The 21,598-nt window shown below is 37.7% G+C and overlaps 1 non-coding gene across 1 annotated transcript; it reads left to right on the top strand.

The window, feature by feature from the left end:
- Nucleotides 1–5,049: 5,049 nt before the first annotated feature.
- On the top strand, nt 5,050–5,122 carry TRNAV-AAC (transfer RNA valine (anticodon AAC)). The gene has a single exon. It is a non-coding gene; the product is annotated as a tRNA-Val (tRNA).
- Nucleotides 5,123–21,598: the final 16,476 nt, after the last annotated feature.

Raw genomic sequence — 21,598 nt, 5'->3', positions numbered from 1 at the left:
TTTTAGGAGTAAACTTCATCACTTAATAAATTACTTCGTATGAAGATAATTACAACTGAAATTGAGGAAAGAATGAGGTGAAAAAGGGAAAGACAGAGGCGAAAAATAATCTTAAAATATTTTACACAAATAGTAGAAGCGAGCGAATTACATCTGGTTGCATGCATGGGAATCACTGTTGTTATTGCAATAGTTGAGACATGGTTTAAGTTGAAGAGTCGAGACATAATCGCCGAATATTTCATTCCTACGTTTAAGATGTTTGAGGCTGATAGAAATAACGAGAAGGGGGTTGAGGTAGCGGTTTGTTTTCGATAAAATACGAATTTTTCATAAAAAACAATATGCAAATAGATGGATTAAAAAACAGAATCTGTTTAGGTAGAATTTCCAGAAAGTCAATAAAAATTAAATTTAGGTGTCATATACCGACCTTCAAACTTAGAAGGCGTCAGAGAGAGACGTTTTGGGGACGAAATTGTTTGAATTTCAATACACGATAATGTAGTCATAATAGGACACTTAATTTTGGTCAAAATGACTAGACTTCTTTGATCGGTAATATGGATTCCATTTATTTTCTGGAAATAGTCCAGGACTGCTTTTCGAAGCAATCTCTAGGACAGCCATCCAGAGGTAATAATAATAATAAGAAAATCCTTGTAAATAGTCTTGAGATCACTGAAGAGTTTCCTGAATACGAAAATAAGGATAACACAGTAAGAGTCTTCAATTTTTGTTCTGTTGATCATGATAGACTTAGGGATGATATGTTTAGTCTTGACAGGAGTTATCAAGCAAAGATAAATAACCCAAGTCGAGACTTTCAATAACGTAGGTATATTCAACTATGACTTTTCTTTATAATGTGTCATGTGCGCAAAGCATAAATAGTATATTCCCCAGAGAGAAATTAAGCCAAATAAAGAGGAAGAATAAATTAGGAGAGAAAAAAAAGAATTTATAGGCGCATCAAAAGGGAAGAGGATGAGATTTTTGATAAATTCCTTCAACTAAACGTGACTATGAATTTAATGAAGTTAATTAATGAAAGACAAATCAATTAGGGTTCTTTTAAGTGTATAGCAATTAATAATTGTTTAGGTCCTCAAGAAAACAAAGTAATATTGCTGTCACAAGGGACATGGCTATTAAACAAGTATATAAGCTAAAACAAAACAAGTCCACGGGCCCTCACGAATTGTTTTTAAGGGTACTTAAAGAGTGCAACTGGGAACTTAGCCGCTAACGAGCGTGTTAAATGCATATATCCAAACTGATGTTGTGCAAGAGATCTGAAAGATGGCTAATGTAATTCTTATATTTAAATCAGGGGATAAGCCAACTCCATCAAATTACTTCCCAATAAGCCTGACGTCTGTTGTAGGAAATAAATAGAATCAATTACAGCAGATATTATTAAAAGCAATCTTAATAAGCATAATTTAATTAATAAGTCTCAGCATGGATTCACAAGACGTCGTTCCTATCTGACAAACTTACTGATATTTTTTTAATAATGCATTTGAGGCAGTAAACAATGATAAAGCATATGATGTTGTATATTTGGATTTCAGTAACACGTCCCTTAGAGTACTTCACAAATGACTGTTAAGGAAAGTGGCAGCTCATGGTATAGGAGGCAAAGTTCTAACATGGATCGAGACATGGCTAACCAATAGAAAGCCGAGAGTTTGTACTAATGGACTCAAGTCTGAATTAGGAACGGTTACTAATGGTGTTCCATAATTATCAGTTTTACGTCCATTGTTGTTCAAAATTTACATTAATGACCTTGCTGAAGGAAATATAAATGACATGGGTAAATTTGCTGATGACATAAAAATAGGCTAACTAAAGGGTTTTGGGGAGGATATCATTGAACTTCAGGAGGATTTTAACAAATTAATGTCATGATCTGTAAAGTGGCAGATGCAGTTCAGTGTGAACTGCATCTGTAGTGTGTCTTGTAAGACTGAACAGGTGTAAAGTTTTAATCCCTGGGAATGAAAATAACCCTCGTAGTTATAAACTAAGTGATGTAGAGCTTGATCATACAGTATGTGAAAATTACTTGTAAATCATGGGAAGCAGAAATTTGAAGCCAAGACAACAGTGCCTAAGCGTGCACAATAATGGAAATAGATTACCTGGATTTATATCAAGAAGTATAAGCAACAGGAATCCAAAAGTTATTTTATAGCTATATTCATCACTAGATAACTCAGCTCAGGTTTGGTCGATAGATTAAGATCTCTGAACCTTCGCTCTTTTGAGATTATAAGTTGAAGGTGTGTCAGACACTGCAACATCATGGGATACTTGTGGGTTTTCAAACCATTTATCACATCTGTCAGACACTGCAACATCATGAGATTAAGTTGAAGATGGGTATAAACAAAACCGACATAAATAAAGTACTGTGGATATTGAATCAAATAAAAACTATAAATCACGGATTTAAGAACATGAGAAAGGAGGATCACTGCACCACGCCTTCTGATCCATACTTGGCAAATCTCAAATAAAAAATATTTGGATAACCTAGGGAATACACCCTGGCCGAGGCACGGTGTATACAGAAGTATCTTAATATATGTTGCCTCTGTTCACCTTAGCAGAAAGTAAGTAGACAGAAGTCATTTAATTGTTGTGTCCTATCCTGTGGAAGGAATAAGGATCTTAATAGAAAGAAGCCGCTCATTTTAACCTTAGGTAATCTAACGTTATTTAACCCTTGGAATCAATAATCACTGTTCTACAGTGATTATCAATTCCAAAGGTTATTATGGTCACAATGAATATGACCAGAATAACCATCAACGACTAGTTTTCATTACCAAGAATTTTTTATTGTAGATATGAAATCCGAACAGTCTTCTGTTGTTGTATTTGCTTCAGAGTACTCATTGTGTTTATTGTAATAAAGTTGGTAGAATTACCGACAATATGTAAAGTAAAAGGACACAAGTGCAACTAATGTGACATTTATTGTGGCAACGTTTCGCTCTCCAGGAGCTTTATCAAGCCATTACAAACAATACATGGACACAGAGGGTATATAAAGGCTCAGAGTGAGGTGAATACTAGTGAGGTACCATTTCGATGTTCACTAGTGGTAGTAGTAGTAGTAGTAGTAGTGGTAGTGACAAAAGTAATACAATATGGTAGAGCAATTAATTCGTACATGAGTAAAAGGATATAAAAGCTATTACTTGGGTAACATAAAAATAGGTTGGACAAATATAAACTGGAATGAGGCAGGTTGTTTCAGTGTTCACTCTCTGTGCTTTGTGTAGTATAACAGGAGAGACTATGTGATGGCAGGGTTTACTGTTTTCAGGAGGATTCTTGCTAAGACTTCGGAGATGGTGAAGCTGCCGTTGTTTTGTTTAATTGTATTCGAAACAGCGATCAGTGCTGATTCAAGGCACTTGCGTGTGCGGAAATTAGTTTCTTTTATCACTAATTGGGCGTCTCTGAATTTCATAAGAAGATTGGTGGAATTTCGGTGTTGTACACAGGCGTTGTTTAAGTTGTCGTTCCTACATGCGTATATGTGTTCATTGAGGCGGGTGTCGAGGTTTCTTGCTGTTTCACCTACGTAGATCTTGTCACAGCCTCCACAGGGTATAGTGTAAACTCCTGCATTGACTGGTTCGTGGTGCTTGGGTTTTGTCCTGGTTAGATCCTTTATTGAAGTGGTAGAAGCGATGGCGACTCTGGTGTTAGCTTGTGAAAGTACTTTTGAGACGTTTAGTGCAACCTGGCTGTTGGGAAGAATTATGACTTTGTTGGGAGCGGTGTTGATGCGTGGAGAATTGATGATCTGAAGAGCTCTTTTCTTGCAGTCTTTGATGAAAAAAGAAAGAAATTGTAACTCAGTGAATGTTTGGTGAATGTAAGTACATTCCTCGTCAAGAAACTCAGGACTACAAATTCGGTATGCTCTTAGGAAAAACCCGATGATGATGCCTCTTTTGGTCTTGGTATCTTGACTGGAATAGAAGTGTGTGAGATCATTTTTATTGGTGGGTTTCCGATAAACTAATTTCCGCACACGCAAGTGCCTTGAATCAGCACTGATCGCTGTTTCGAATACAATTAAACAAAACAACGGCAGCTTCACCATCTCCGAAGTCTTAGCAAGAATCCTCCTGAAAACAGTAAACCCTGCCATCACATAGTCTCTCCTGTTATACTACACAAAGCACAGAGAGTGAACACTGAAACAACCTGCCTCATTCCAGTTTATATTTGTCCAACCTATTTTTATGTTACCCAAGTAATAGCTTTTATATCCTTTTACTCATGTACGAATTAATTGCTCTACCATATTGTATTACTTTTGTCACTACCACTACTACTACTACTACTACTACCACTAGTGAACATCGAAATGGTACCTCACTAGTATTCACCTCACTCTGAGCCTTTATATACCCTCTGTGTCCATGTATTGTTTGTAATGGCTTGATAAAGCTCCTGGAGAGCGAAACGTTGCCACAATAAATGTCACATTAGTTGCACTTGTGTCCTTTTACTTTACGTGTTTATTGTAGATATGAAATCCGAACAGTCTTCTGTTGTTGTATTTGCTTCAGAGTACTCATTGTGTTCACTAGATTTTGTTTAGTTTTCCTGGTTCTCCAAGTTATCTTGTGTTCTTTAACTTTCAACTCTCTCAGAAGTGTTGTATCTGTTGTCAGAAACTGTTCAGGTCTCGGCTGTTTGGGAGGATCTCCAGGATGATTATATGGTATTTGCCGTTCGTGTGTTTTCATTGCTTTCTCGTGTGAATTTTCTTTACTTTATTGTCACCGTTAATCAAGATATGTCAGAGGAAGTTTAAGGTGGTAAAATTTACTTTCTAAGTCTATAGAAAAGTTATAATTGTTATAATTTACTTATGACGCCGAGAAAGCAAATGGTGTAATCTTAAGTGTTTAACATTTACAGCATCTACGATTTTGAAAAGAAAATAGCCAAAGAACTTTCAGTACCTTCAGACTGCACAGTAACAATGTGTGTATTCCCTGCTTACACTCAGCTCTCGTAGTGTAGTGGATATCACGTCTGCTTAACACGCAGAAGGTCCCAGGTTCGAGCCCTGGCGAGAGCAGTAACCAGCAGTTGTTTCACACTTCCAGTGGCAGTTGTGTTTACTTTGGCTAATGACAGGTGTGACATTCCCACCACAAGTACTTACGTGAGTAAATAAGCCGATTCATGGTATATACACTGAAAGATGTAGTATATATCGGAGCATATAAATCGTAAGTTCCTTTTAATTCTAATTGAGGGTATTAAAGTATTACTTATGTTATTAAACAGTAAATAGCGGCCTTAATGACCAACGTGAGGTCAATAGATACATCACACTAAACTAAATGTGTTATTGTAGCTGCATGACCCATTACTTCTGTCCACTGTACCTGAATGTATGCATGACCCATAGTAACTCATACTCAAAACTCTCAATTACTATTATTATTATTAAAAAGAAGCACTAAACCTATTGGGTCACTCAGGTCAAAACTCACAAGAAGAAGAGAAGCTGCAGTTCAGTTTTGACAAGAGATTTAGCAGCTATAACTCAGAAATTTAACTGATAAACGAGCTGAAAAACAGCGCCCTCGTGATGAAGCTCAAGAGCTATATCTCAACACATTCATGAAACACAACAGAAGGAAAACAGCTTTAGTTGCATCTGGGTTCTTTAAAAATAAAACCAGACGAAACTACACTGGCGATGCCAGTAAAGTTCTGCAGCGCAGACACCTGGCAGACATTGGTGATGCCAGTAAAGTTCTGCAGTGCAGACACCTGGCAGACATTGGTGATGCCAGTAAAGTTCTGCAGCGCAGACACCTGGCAGACATTGGTGATGCCAGTAAAGTTCTGCAGTGCAGACACCTGGCAGACATTGGTGATGCCAGTAAAGTTCTGCAGCGCAGACACCTGGCAGACATTGGTGATGCCAGTAAAGTTCTGCAGTGCAGACACCTGGCAGACATTGGCGATGCCAGTAAAGTTCTGCAGCGCAGACACCTGGCAGACATTGGTGATGCCAGTAAAGTTCTGCAGTGCAGACACCTGGCAGACATTGGTGATGCCAGTAAAGTTCTGCAGTGCAGACAGCTGGCAAACATCGGTGATGCCAGTAAAGTTCTGCAGTGCAGACAGCTGGCAGACATTGGTGATGCCAGTAAAGTTCTGCAGTGCAGACAGCTGGCAAACATTGGTGATGCCAGTAAAGTTCTGCAGTGCAGACAGCTGGCAGACATTGGTGAAGCCCAGAGAGTTCTGCAGTGCAGACAGCTGGCAAACATTGGCGATGCCAGTAGAGTTCTGCAGTGCAGACAGCTGGCAGACATTGGTGATGCCAGTAGAGTTCTGCAGTGCAGACAGCTGGCAAATATTAGCGATACCTGTAGAGTTCTGCAGTGCAGACAGCTGGCAAAAATTGGTGATGCCAGTAGAGTTCTGCAGTGCAGACAGCTGGCAAACATTGGTGATGCCAGTAGAGTTCTGCAGAGCAGACAGCTGGCAAACATTGGTGATGCCAGTAGAGTTCTGCAGTGCAGACAGCTGGCAAACATTGGTGATGCCAGTAGAGTTCTGCAGAGCAGACAGCTGGCAAACATTGGTGATGCCAGTAGAGTTCTGCAGAGCAGACAGCTGGCAAACATTGGTGATGCCAGTAGAGTTCTGCAGAGCAGACAGCTGGCAAACATTGGCGATGCTAGTAGGGTTCTGCAGTGCAGACAGCTGGCAAACATTGGTGATGCCAGTAAAGTTCTGCAGTGCAGACAGCTGGTAAACATTGGTGATGCCAGTAGAGTTCTGCAGTGCAGACAGCTGGCAAATATTGGAGATGCCAGTAGAGTTCTGCAGTGCAGACAGCTGGCAAATATTGGAGATGCCAGTAGAGTTCTACAGTGCAGACAGCTGGCAAACATTGATGATGCCAGTAGAATTTTACAGTGCAGACAGCTGGCAAACATTGGTGATGCCAGTAGAGTTCTGCAGTGCAGACAGCTGGCAGACACTGGTGATGCCAGTAGAGTTCTACAGTGCAGACAGCTGGCAAACATTGATGATGCCAGTAGAATTTTACAGTGCAGACAGCATGAAAACATTGGTGATGCCAGTAGAGTTCTGCAGTGCAGACAGCTGGCAAATATTGGTGATGCCAGTAGAGTTCTGCAGTGCAGACAGCTGGCAAACATTGGTGATGAAAGTAGAGTTCTGCAGTGCAGACAGCTGGCAGATATTGCTGATGCCAATAGAGTTCTGCAGTGCAGACAGTTGGCAGACAGTGGCAGTGCAGACAGCTGGCAGACATTGGTGATGCAAGTAGAGTTCTACAGTGCAGACAGCTGGCAAACATTGGTGATGCCAGTAGAGTTCTGCAGTGCAGACAGTTGGCAGACAGTGGCAGTGCAGACAGCTGGCAGACACTGGTGATGCCAGTAGAGTACTACAGTGCAGACAGCTGGCAAACATTGGCGATGCCAGTAGAGTTCTGCAGTGCAGACAGCTGGTAAAAATTGGAGATGCCAGTAGAGTTCTGCAGTGCAGACAGCTGGCAAACATTGATGATGCCAGTAGAGTTCTGCAGTGCAGACAGCTGGCAAACATTGGTGATGCCAGTAGAGTTCTGCAGTGCAGACAGCTGGCAAACATTGGTGATGCCAGTAGAGTTCTGCAATGCAGACAGCTGGCAAAAATTGTTGATGCCAGTAGAGTTTTACAGTGCAGACAGCTGGCAAACATTGGTGATGCCAGTAGAGTTCTACAGCGCAGACAGCTGGCAAATATTGGTGATGCCAGTAGAATTCTGCAGTGCAGACAGCTGGCAGACATTGGTGATGCAAGTAGAGTTCTGCAGTGCAGACAGCTGGCAGACAGTGGCAGTGCAGACAGCTGGCAGACACTAGTGATGCCAGTAGAGTTCTGCAGTGCAGACAGCTGGCAAACATTGGTGATGCCAGTAGAGTTCTACAGCGCAGACAGCTGGCAAACATTGGTGATGCCAGTAGAGTTCTACAGTTTGTTAGGTAAGACACATATGCAACAGTTAGGTATCTTTATTTTGAAACGTTTCGCCTACACAGTAGGCTTCTTCAGTCAAGTACAGAAAAGTTGATAGAAGCAGAAGATACTTGAAGACGATGTAATCAGTCCATCACCCTTAAAGTTCAGAGTTCTACAGTGCAGACAGCTGGCAGACTTTGGTGATGCCAGTAGAGTTCTGCAGTGCAGACAGCTGGCAAACATTAGTGATGCCAGTAGAGTTCTGCAGTGCAGACAGCTGGGAGTCATTGTTGATGCCAGTAGAGTTCTGCAGTGCAGACAGCTGGGAGTCATTGTTGATGCCAGTAGAGTTCTGCAGTGCAGACAGCTGGGAGTCATTGTTGATGCCAGTAGAGTTCTGCAGTGCAGACAGCTGGCAGACATTGGTGATGCCAGTAGAGTTCTACAGTGCAGACAGCTGGCAAACATTGATGATGCCAGTAGAGTTCTGCAGTACAGACAGCTGGCACACAGTGGCAGTGCAGACAGCTGGCAGACATTGGTGATGCTAGTAGAGTTCTACAGTGCAGACAGCTGGCAAACATGGGTGATGCCAGTAGAGTTCTTCAGAGCAGACAGCTGGTAAACATTGGTGATGCCAGTAGAGTTCTGCAGTGCAGACAGCTGGCAAACATTGGTGATGCCAGTAGAGTTCTTCAGAGCAGACAGCTGGTAAACATTGGTGATGCCAGTAGAGTTCTGCAGTGCAGACAGCTGGCAAACATTGGTGATGCCAGTAGAGTTCTGCAGTGCAGACAGCTGGCAGACACTTGTGATGCCAGTAAAGTTCTACAGTGCAGACAGCTGACAAACATTGGTGATGCTAGTAGAGTTCTGCAGTGCAGACAGCTGGCAGACAGTGGCAGTGCAGACAGCTGGCAGACAGTGGCAGTGCAGACAGCTGGCAGACAGTGGCAGTGCAGACAGCTGGCAGACAGTGGCAGTGCAGACAGCTGGCAGACAGGGTAACAGCCTTTCTCAAACTTTTCACCCTTGAATTAATTTCATATCCCAGCGAACCTCTACATAAAAATAATTATATATCATAAGTAATATGTTTTTTCTCTTTTACAAACTTAAAGTTGAAAATCAAATATAATGTAACTTTAATAATAACTGGTTTAAGAAAATAATAACTTACGTTTTTCTAAAGTTTATTGACATTACGACAGAAACTGAAATCAAACTTCTTGTTCGAGGGATCTCAAGATTTTCAATCTCATACAAAAACTAAATATTAATAACCAGTGCCATACATACATATAAGCAGAACGAAAACAGAAACTACTGCAATAACTTAATAGTTTGCTGACAATGTTTAAAAGGCTTAAGATAAGTCCAGGCAAAATGTCGTATGAATAAATATTTGGGTCAAGGAAAAGTTTTTTTTTTTTTAAACTAATTTAGATGATGAAATTTGCTTCTCTGATGTGAAATTTATGGTTGTCTTGTGGTACACAGATTTTTAATACAGGATCGAACTTCAGATAAACACACACGGGTAAATACAGACGGATAAACACACACGGGTAAATGCAGACGGATAAACACACACGGGTAAATACAGACGGATAAACACACACGGGTAAATACAAACGGATAAACACACACGGGTAAATACAGACGGATAAACACACACGGGTAAATACAGACGGATAAACACACACGGGTAAATACAAACGGATAAACACACACGGGTAAATACAGACGGATAAACACACACGGGTAAATACAGACGGATAAACACACACGGGTAAATACAGACGGATAAACACACACGGGTAAATGCAGACGGATAAACACACACGGGTAAATACAGACGGATAAACACACACGGATTTCATCACCAACTGAAAGGAGACGATTTCTGTCTTTGGTCTTGATACTTGTTAAATAAAAGGTTGAAAACTGAAGAAATAAATATATTTCATTGGTATAAATTACAGGGTTCTCTTCATTCACAGAAATCCAGAACTTGATCTGGAACAGGTCAGTAAGTCTCAACTTAAGTGTATTACCAGACTGCAGCTCACAAAGTTCTTCTCTTAAAGTCAAGTTCTCAGGATGAGCAGAAGATTCAGAGTCTGCATCCCACACCCAGTCACACACTTGTTTTGAAAGGGAGGGAAAATAATGTTGGTTTTTCTTCCACAGTTCTACCAGGGAGGTTTAAGCTCCATCAGTAGTTGAAACATCTCAAGATTTCCTGTACAACATTAGAATGGAAAAACGCTGCGAAAGGCCTACTGGCCCATACAAGGCAGGTCCTTTAACAACATGATTTTTCCAAAGATTCAGTATTCTTTTAAATCCAAAAATCTTGTCACTTGAAGTCAATACATCTTCTCCCGGGCCTTGCAGTGAACTGTTCAGCAGAATTGTGTGATGATAAATGTCAGCTAAGTAGGCTAGACTCTGCAACCATTTTTTATCTTCAAAACACTTGGAAAATCTTGCTTATTATCATGAAAACATTCCTGCAATTCATCTTTGAGCTCAAACTCTATCTGGAAACCTTCCTGTACTCAGCCACCGGATTTCTGTACGCAGCAAGAGATTTATGTGTTCTTTGTCCAGGTCTTCGCGAAGCTTTTTAAACATTTTGCACTGAACTGGAATTATTTAATAAAGTTGACCATTTCGTAGCCGTTTCATTCTAGCTAGAGTTGTTCCCTTGAGCGCTTCTACCTGGATCACCTACTTATTTCTTCAGTATATACATATATATATATATATATACATATATATATATATATATATATATATATATATATATATATATATATATATATATATATATATATATATATATATATATATATATATATATATATATATGCAAAACAACCACTCTGAAAGAATAGAGAAATTCCAAGCGCTTTCGTGACTACTCACATTATCAAGGAACTATGAAAGTGAAGCATCTAAGGAAGCTATATAAGGGGTCGGCCAGCACCTCACTATCAGATCCCACAATGGTTAAACACGTGACGCGCGGCGAGCCAACTTGGACAGGTCCTTTGCAAAACTCACCCCCGAGCTATTTATTTGTCCAGTGTATTATTAAATTCTACCCAAATTCTATTAATTATAAATGGATCTAATTTATATAAACCAAAGGAAATATTCATATTATTGTCAAAACTGCTTTTTATGAAACAAGATTCAATTATATTCCTGTCGACCATGGACTTGCTTGATACTACTTTCTCAACTTTTTGAAAATCAATTGGATGGTTAAAATCTCTTACACGAATAAATAGAGCATTGGAATCTTGTCCAGTTCTAATGCTATATTTATGTTGTTTTAATCTTAGTTCGAGATTTTTACCAGTTTGACCGTAATAAACTTTATCGCAAATTTTACAAGGAATCTTATAGACACATCCATCAGCATTTTGGGGGGAATTCTTAATCAAAAGTTTTTTTACTGTATCAAGATTTTTGAATACAACTTTAATATTAAAAGTCTTAAGAAGAGAAGGCATATCAACCAAGTTTTCATGGTAAGGGAGAACCAACATATTTTTAGTTGAATAAGGCTGGTTGCCCTTTTTTGGATTATAAAAAGTGTTCCTAGCAACTTTAAAAGATTTATCAATTACATTTCTTGGGTATTTTAAATCATTACCTATTTCATAAATTTTGGATATTTCCTCATCTATGAACTCAGGACTACAAATTAGTAAAGCTCTCAAAAAAATTATGAGAAAACAGACAGTTTGACTCTATCTTGATGCGAGGAATAATAGTGGACATAGGAACAGTTATTTGTAGGTTTTCTGTAAATTTTAAATTTGAATTCATTATTACCCTTAATAATTAAAACATCTAGAAAAGGCAATGAGTTATTTTCTTCAAACTCAACAGTAAAGTTTATAGAATGGGCTAAGCTATTTAATTTTCCAAGAAAATGGTGTATATCTACATTTTTGGGCATAAGACACAAAATATCATCAACATATCTGAACCATTTAGCTCTATTAGGGAGGATTGTGTTAAGCAACCTTGTTTCAAAAAATTCCATGTATAGATTACTAAGAACAGGTGAAAGAGGATTTCCCATTGCCATACCAAACTTCTGAGTGTAAAACTTATCATTAAATACAAATTTTGCATCAACAATGCAAAGTTTAATAAGTTTAATGATAGTAGGAACTGGCAATGGTAAATCATAGTTAACGAGTTCTTCAGATAAGAAACTTAATAAATCATCAACAGGAACTTTCGTAAACAAGGAAGTAACATCAAAACTAACCATGTTAAAATCATTTAAGTCAGTCAAGGAGTTTAATTTATCAACCAAGTCTATGTTGTTTTTAACATTAAAGTTAGAAATTAAAGTTAGAAATTTTAGAAACAACATAGACTTGGTTGATAAATTAAACTCCTTGACTGACTTAAATGATTTTAACATGGTTAGTTTTGATGTTACTTCCTTGTTTACGAAAGTTCCTGTTGATGATTTATTAAGTTTCTTATCTGAAGAACTCGTTAACTATGATTTACCATTGCCAGTTCCTACTATCATTAAACTTATTAAACTTTGCATTGTTGATGCAAAATTTGTATTTAATGATAAGTTTTACACTCAGAAGTTTGGTATGGCAATGGGAAATCCTCTTTCACCTGTTCTTAGTAACCTATACATGGAATTTTTTGAAACAAGGTTGCTTAACACAATCCTCCCTAATAGAGCTAAATGGTTCAGATATGTTGATGATATTTTGTGTCTTATGCCCAAAAATGTAGATATACACCATTTTCTTGGAAAATTAAATAGCTTAGCCCATTCTATAAACTTTACTGTTGAGTTTGAAGAAAATAACTCATTGCCTTTTCTAGATGTTTTAATTATTAAGGGTAATAATGAATTCAAATTTAAAATTTACAGAAAACCTACAAATAACTGTTCCTATGTCCACTATTATTCCTCGCATCAAGATAGAGTCAAACTGTCTGTTTTCTCATCAATGTTTTTGAGAGCTTTACGAATTTGTAGTCCTGAGTTCATAGATGAGGAAATATCCAAAATTTATGAAATAGGTAATGATTTAAAATACCCAAGAAATGTAATTGATAAATCTTTTAAAGTTGCTAGGAACACTTTTTATAATCCAAAAAAGGGCAACCAGCCTTATTCAACTAAAAATATGTTGGTTCTCCCTTACCATGAAAACTTGGTTGATATGCCTTCTCTTCTTAAGACTTTTAATATTAAAGTTGTATTCAAAAATCTTGATACAGTAAAAAAACTTTTGATTAAGAATTCCCCCCAAAATGCTGATGGATGTGTCTATAAGATTCCTTGTAAAATTTGCGATAAAGTTTATTACGGTCAAACTGGTAAAAATCTCGAACTAAGATTAAAACAACATAAATATAGCATTAGAACTGGACAAGATTCCAATGCTCTATTTATTCATGTAAGAGATTTTAACCATCCAATTGATTTTCAAAAAGTTGAGAAAGTAGTATCAAGCAAGTCCATGGTCGACAGGAATATAATTGAATCTTGTTTCATAAAAAGCAGTTTTGACAATAATATGAATATTTCCTTTGGTTTATATAAATTAGATCCATTTATAATTAATAGAATTTGGGTAGAATTTAATAATACACTGGACAAATAAATAGCTCGGGGGTGAGTTTTGCAAAGGACCTGTCCAAGTTGGCTAGCCGCGCGTCACGTGTTTAACCATTGTGGGATCTGATAGTGAGGTGCTGGCCGACCCCTTATATAGCTTCCTTGGATGCTTCACTTTCATAGTTCCTTGATAATGTGAGTAGTCACGAAAGCGCTTGGAATTTCTCTATTCTTTCAGAGTGGTTGTTTTGCATATTTTGAAATCACCTGTTTACTGTGATCTTATTGCATATATATATATATATATATATATATATATATATATATATATATATATATATATATATATATATATATATATATATATATATATATATATATATATATATATATATATATATATATATATATATATATATATATATATATATATATATATATATATATATATATATATATATATATATATATATATATATATATATATATATATATATATATATATATATATATATATATATATATATATATATATATATATATATATATATATATATATATATATATATATATATATGCAATAAGATCACAGTAAACAGGTGATTTTAAAATATGCAAAACAACCACTGTGAAAGAGTAGTGAAATTCCAAGCGCTTTCGTGACTACTCACATTGTCAAGGAACTATGAAAGTAATACATCAAAGGAAGGCAATTAAAGGGCTTAGACCACACCTCACAGTCAACTCCCACAACAAAGAAACACCTGACGCGGGAAAATACCGGACTCATAAGAAAAGAGGAACACTGCAGTAGGATGTCGTGAGGACCTGTCTAGTTGGACCAGCGGACCTACTGCAGTGTTCCTCTTTTCTTATGAGTCCGGTATTGTCCCGCGTCAGGTGTTTCTTTGTTGTGGGGGTTGACTGTGAGGTGTGGTCTAAGCCCTTTAATTGCCTTCCTTTGATGTATTACTTTCATAGTTCCTTGACAATGTGAGTAGTCACGAAAGCGCTTGCAATTTCACTACTCTTTCACAGTGGTTGTTTTGCATATATATATATATATATATATATATATATATATATATATATATATATATATATATATATATATATATATATATATATATATATATATATATATATATATATATATATATATATATATGTATGTATATATATATATATATATATATATATATATATATATATATATATATATATATATATATATATATATATATATATATATATATATATATATAACTTCACTGTGACTAGCCAACGACTCAAACCCATGCTGCTTTGGCCCGCCTTATGGTGAGCAAAAACACATGACGCTCTAACTCACAGGACCATGCAATCCTTCAAGAATGACGCACCCAACCAAGCTATGTGCTTTACCGTTATCCGAGGACAATCGGTGGTGTGGGTGCCTCTGAGCTAATTTCATTCTACTCCCTGTTTGGTGTACTATCCCAACGAGCAGTATTTTATATTACTGTAACCATGAACTTATTGAGTCAACAACACTGCCACTAGCTGAGGATTCGAAACAAAGTCGTTTTGGCCCGCCTCATGGTGAGCAAAATTCAGATGACGCTCTAACCCACAGGACCACTCAATCCTACAAAAACCAAGCACCCAGCAGAGCTAGGTGTTTTACCTTGATCCTAGGACATACGGTGGCGTGGGTGCCTCTGTGCTAATTTCATTCTACTCCCCGTTTGGTACTAGCCTCCACGAGCAGTATATCACTGTAACCACGAACGAGTGGTATTGAATCAATAATAACACTGCGACTTGCCGAGGATTCGAACCCATGTTTTTTTGGCCCGCCTAATATTAAACGAAAATCACATGGTGCTAAAACCCACTGGACCACTCAATCCTACAAAAATCAAGCATCCAGCAGAGCTAGGTGTTTTACCGTCATCTGAGGACATACGGTGATGTGGGTGCTCTGAGCTAATTCCATTCTACTCCTCGTTTAATGCACTAGCCTCCATGAGCAGTATATATATTATTGTAACCACACGACCTAAAACGACATGGATTCAAATCCTCGGCTAGTCACAGTGTTGTTACTGATACAATACCCCTCGTTCATGGTTACAGTAATATATATACTGCTCGTTGAGGCTAGTACACCAAACGGTGAGTATAATGAAATTAGCTCAGAGGCACCCAAACCACCGTATGTCCTCGGATCAAGGTAAAACACCTAACGCTGCTGGGTGCTTGATTTTTGTAGCATTGAGTGGTCCAGTGGGTTAGAGTGCTATATAATTTACGCTCACCATTAGGCGGGCCAAAACGAACCTTCGGCTAGTAGCAGTGTTGTTATATATATATATATATATATATATATATATATATATATATATATATATATATATATATATATATATATATATATATATATATATATATATATATATATACATATAGAGAGAGAGAGAGAGAGAGAGAGAGAGAGAGGCTCAAGTTAGTGTATGTAGGAAAGAGGGAAATTATTTCCCAGTAAAAGTAGGCCTTAGACAAGGATGTGTGATGTCGCCGTGGTTGTTTAATATATTTATAGATGGGGTTGTAAGAGAAGTAAATGCGAGGGTCTCGGTAAAAGGCGTGGAGTTAAAAGATAAAGAATCACACATAAAGTGGGAGTTGTCACAGTTGCTCTTTGCTGATGACACTGTGCTCTTGGGAGATTCTGAAGAGAAGTTGCAGAGGTTGGTGGATGAATTTGGTAGGGTATGCAAAAGAAGAAAATTAAAAGTGAATACAGGAAAGAGTAAGGTTATGAGGATAACAAAAAGATTTGGTGATGAAAGATTGGATATCAGATTGGAAGGAGAGAGTATGGAGGAGGTGAATGTATTCAGATATTTGGGAGTGGACGTGTCAGCGGATTGGTCTATGAAAGATGAGGTGACTCATAGAATTGGTGAGGGGAAAAGGGTGAGTGGTGCACTTAGGAGTCTGTGGAGACAAAGAACTTTGTCCTTGGAGGCAAAGAGGGGAATGTATGAGAGTATAGTTTTACCAACGCTTTTATATGGGTGTGAAGCATCGGTGATGAATGTTGCAGCGAGGAGAAGGCAGGAGGCAGTGGAGATGTCATGTCTGAGAGCAATGTGTGGTGTGAATATAATGCAGAGAATTCGTAGTTTGAAGGTTAGGAGGAGGTGCGGGATTACCAAAACTGTTGTCCAGAGGGCAGAGGAAGGGTTGTTGAGGTGGTTCGGACATGTAGAGAGAATGGAGCGAAACAGAATGACTTCAAGAGTGTATCAGTCTGTAGTGGAAGGAAGGCGGGGTAGGGGTCGGCCTAGGAAAGGTTCGAGGGAGGGGGTAAAGGAGGTTTTGTGTGCGAAAGGCTTGGACTTCCAGCAGGCATGCGTGAGCTTGTTTGATAGGAGTGAATAGAGACAAATGGTTTTTAATACTTGACGTGCTGTTGGAGTGTGAGCAAAGTAATATTTATGAAGGGGTTCAGGGAAACCGGCAGGCCGGACTTGAGTCCTGGAGATGGGAAGTGCAGTGCCTGCACTCTGAAGGAGGGGTGTTAATGTTGCAGTTTAAAAACTGTAGTGTAAAGCACCCTTCTGGCAAGACAGTGATGGAGTGAATGATGGTGAAAGTTTTTCTTTTTCGGGCCACCCTGCCTTGGTGGGAATCGGCCAGTGTGATAATAAAATAAAAAATAATATATATATAAATATATATATATATATATATATATATATATATATATATATATATATATATATATATATATATATATATATATATATATATATATATATATATATATATACATATATATATATTTATATATATATATATATATATATATATATATATATATATACATATATATATATATATATATATATATATACATATATATATATATATATATATATATATATATATATATATATATGTATGTATACATACATATATATATACATATATATATATATATATATATATATATATATATATATATATATATATATATATATATATATATATATATATATATATATATTAACAAGTCGACCGTCTCCCACCGAGGCAGGGTGACCCAAAAAGAAAATCCACAAAAAGGAAAATACTTTCATCATTCAACACTTTCACCTCACTCACACATTATCACTGTTTTTGCAGAGGTTCTCAGAACACAACAGTTTAGAAGCATATACGTATAAAGATACACAACATATCCCTCCAAACTGTCAATATCCCGAACCCCTCCTTTAAAGTGCAGGCATTGTACTTCCCATTTCCAGGATTCAAGCCCGGCTATATAAAAATAACCAATTTCCCTGAATCCCTCCACTAAATATTGCCCTGCTCACACTCCAACAGCTCGTCAAGTCCCAAATACCATTCGTCTCCTTTCGCTCCTATCGAACTTGCTCACGCACACCTGCTGGAAGTCCAAGCCCCTCGCCCACAAAACCTCCCTTACCCTTTCCTTCCAACCTTTTCGAGGATGACCCCTACCCCGCCTTCCTTCCCCTACAGATTTATACGCTCTCCATGTCATTCTACTTTGATCCATTCTCTATAAATGACCAAACCACCTCAACAACCCCTCTTCAGCCCTCTGACTAATACTTTTATAAACTCCACACCTTCTCCTAATTCCTCACTTCGAATTTTCTGCATAATATTTACATCACACATTGCCCTTATACAGGACATCTCCACTGCCTCCAACCACCTCCTCGCTGCTGCATTCACAACCCAAGCTTCACACCCATATAAGAGTGTTGGTACTACTATACTTTCATATTTTCCCTTCTTTGCCTCCATAGAAAACGTTTTTTTTTTTTCTCCACATATACCTCAACGCACCACTCACCTTTTTTCTCTCATCAATTCTATGATTAACCTCATCCTTCATAAATCCATCCGCCAACACGTCAACTCCCAAATATCTGAAAACATTCACCTCTTCCATACTCCTCCTCCCCAATTTGATATCTAATTTTTCTTTATCTAAATAATTTGATTCCCTCATCACTTTACTCTTTTCTATGTTCACTTTCAACTTTCTATCTTTACACACACTCCCAAACTCATCCACTAACCTTTGCAATTTTTCTATAGAATCTCCCATAAGCACAGTATCATCAGCAAAAAACAACTGTGTCAATTCCCATTTTGTATTTGATTCCCCATAATTTAATCCCACCCCTCTCCTGAACACCCTAGCTAGCATTTACTTCTTTTACAACCCTATCTATAAATATATTAAACAACCATGGTGACATTACACATCCCTGTCTAAGACCTACTTCTACTGGGAAGTATTCTCCCTCTCTTCTACACACCCTAACCTGAGCCTCACTATCCTCATGAAAACTCTTTACAGCATTTAGTAACTTACCACCTACTCCATATACTTGCAACATCTGCATTCCATATACCTGCAACATTGCTCCCCTATCCACTCTATCTTTTCTAAATCCATAAATGCAATAAAAACTTCCCTACCTTTATCTAATTACTTTTCACATGTATGCTTCAATGTAAATACTTGATCTACACATCCCCTACTCACTCTAAACCCTCCTTGCTCATCCACAATCGTACATTCTGTCTTACCTCTAATTCTTTCAATTATAACCCTACCATACACTTTTCCTGGTACACTCAGTAAACTTATTCCTCTATAATTTTTACAATCTCTTTTGTCTCCCTTCCCTTTATATAAAAGGACTATACATGCTTTCTGCCAATCCCTAGGTACCTTTCCTTCTTTCATACATTTATTAAACAACCAACCACTCCAACACTGTATCCCCCACCTGCTTTTAACATTTCTGTCATGATCCCGTCAGTTCCAGCTGCTTTACCCCCTTTCATTCTACGTAATGCCTCACGTACGTCCCCCACACTCACATCCTGTTCTTCTTCACTCCTAAAAGATGGTATATCTCCCTGGCCAGTGCATGAAATTACCACCTCCATTTCTTCGTCGACATTTGAAAGTTCCTCAAAATATTCTTGCCATCTACCCAATACCTCCATCTCCCCATCTACTAACTCCCCTACTCTGTTTTTAACTGACAAATCCATTCGTTCCTTAGGCTTTCTTAAATTGTTTAACTCACTCCAAATTTTTTTCTTATTTTCATTAAAGTTTCTTGACAGTGCCTCTCCCACTCTATCTGCTCTCCTTTTGCACTCTCTCACCACTCTCTTCACCTTTCTTTTATTCTCCACAGACTCTACTCTTCTTATAACACTTCTGCTTCGTTTGTGTGTGTGTGTGTGTGTGTGTGTGTGTGTGTGTGTGTGTGTGTGGAGAAATTTTCTCCAGGAGGGAGGGTATCAGTCCTTTCAGCCCTCTCAGACAGAACAACAGCGTCTTGCTTCTGCAACAACAGTTTTAATTGAAAGCGTATGACCGTGTGTCATGAGTAAGTCACGTCATGGCTGACCAGTGTTGCAATCATGTGTAAATTAATAAAAGAAAATCGATCTCTTACCTTAGGACAATTAAGGAAAATTCTGCACTCACTTTATTACCATATTAAAGATGTACATTGGCGTCTAGGCCCAGACAACAAGAATTGAGCATTCTGCATTGCTTCATGGTGGAAGTTTGGCAAGCAAGAGAAATATGTTTTGTCAGCACTTCTTTTGTGTGTCAGGTGGCTAGGGGCAGCAGGGAGTAGGGCGCTGTGGCATCTTCAGATTACTTTATACCCAGCAGGGGAAAATTTAACGCCGGGATAACGAGCAAAGAACACTGATCCGTGCGTTTTTGTGCATAAAAGAATCTCAACGGACACAGCAGAACAATTACAGAGAAGTGTGATCAGCTACCTGTAATGATATCACTGTGAAAAGGACAAATCTTGTGAAACATAGTGTACCAGTGTACGTATTCCTAGACCGTGGAAGACGTGGACATCCAAGGACACTTCAGCTTCTATCAAGTAACCAATACCTATCGAAAATGATGCATACAATACCATAGCTCGTGCTACAAGAGCATGGTAAGTATTGAAGTTGCAGTTCTTGCGTCACAAAGGGTTCAAACTCATTCTACAGTCGGCAGTAAGATGCGGGCTTTTCAGCCCCACACAAGTTAGTATAAGGCTCTCGTCAGTATTCAGTTATTCACTTAAATACTGACACAACACCCCTAGGGGTAAATATACTTATAAACACTTGTTCCCGACAGCCACGTGGTCGTATAACAACAATATCACATCGAAGGTGACAACTGGCAGAGACTGCGACTGGGCAGAGACAACAACAAACCTAAGTATCCATATTATTGATACAGAGTTACTTTGGTTGTTCTATAAACAGACTTAACCATAATTGCATATATATATATATATATATATATATATATATATATATATATATATATATATATATATATATATATATATATATATATATATATATATATATATATATATATATATGCAATAAGATCACAGTATGCAAAACAACGACTGTGAAAGAATAGTGAAATTCCAAGCACTTTCGTGACTTCTCAGATTATCACTATTCTTTCAGAGTGGTTGTTTTGCATACGTGATTTCTCCAGGTATACCTGCCTGGAGTATACCTGGAGAGCGTTTCGGGGGTCAATGCCCACGCGGCTCGGTCTGAGACCAGGCCTCGTGGTGGATCAGGGTCTGATCAATCAAGCTGTTACTGCTGGCCGCCCGCAAACTGATGTTCGAATCACAGCCCGGCTGGTCAGGTAGCCGATTCCCTGGATAGTCACAGAATTGTTATTGATCAATACCACTCGTTCGTGGGCACAATAATATATATATATATATATATATATATATATATATATATATATATATATATATATATATATATATATATATATATATATATATATATATATATATATATATATATATATATATATATATA

Source organism: Cherax quadricarinatus, chromosome 18 (assembly GCF_038502225.1).
Source record: "Cherax quadricarinatus isolate ZL_2023a chromosome 18, ASM3850222v1, whole genome shotgun sequence".
NCBI lineage: Eukaryota > Metazoa > Arthropoda > Malacostraca > Decapoda > Parastacidae > Cherax > Cherax quadricarinatus.
This window is presented reverse-complemented; position numbering and strand designations above follow the sequence as displayed.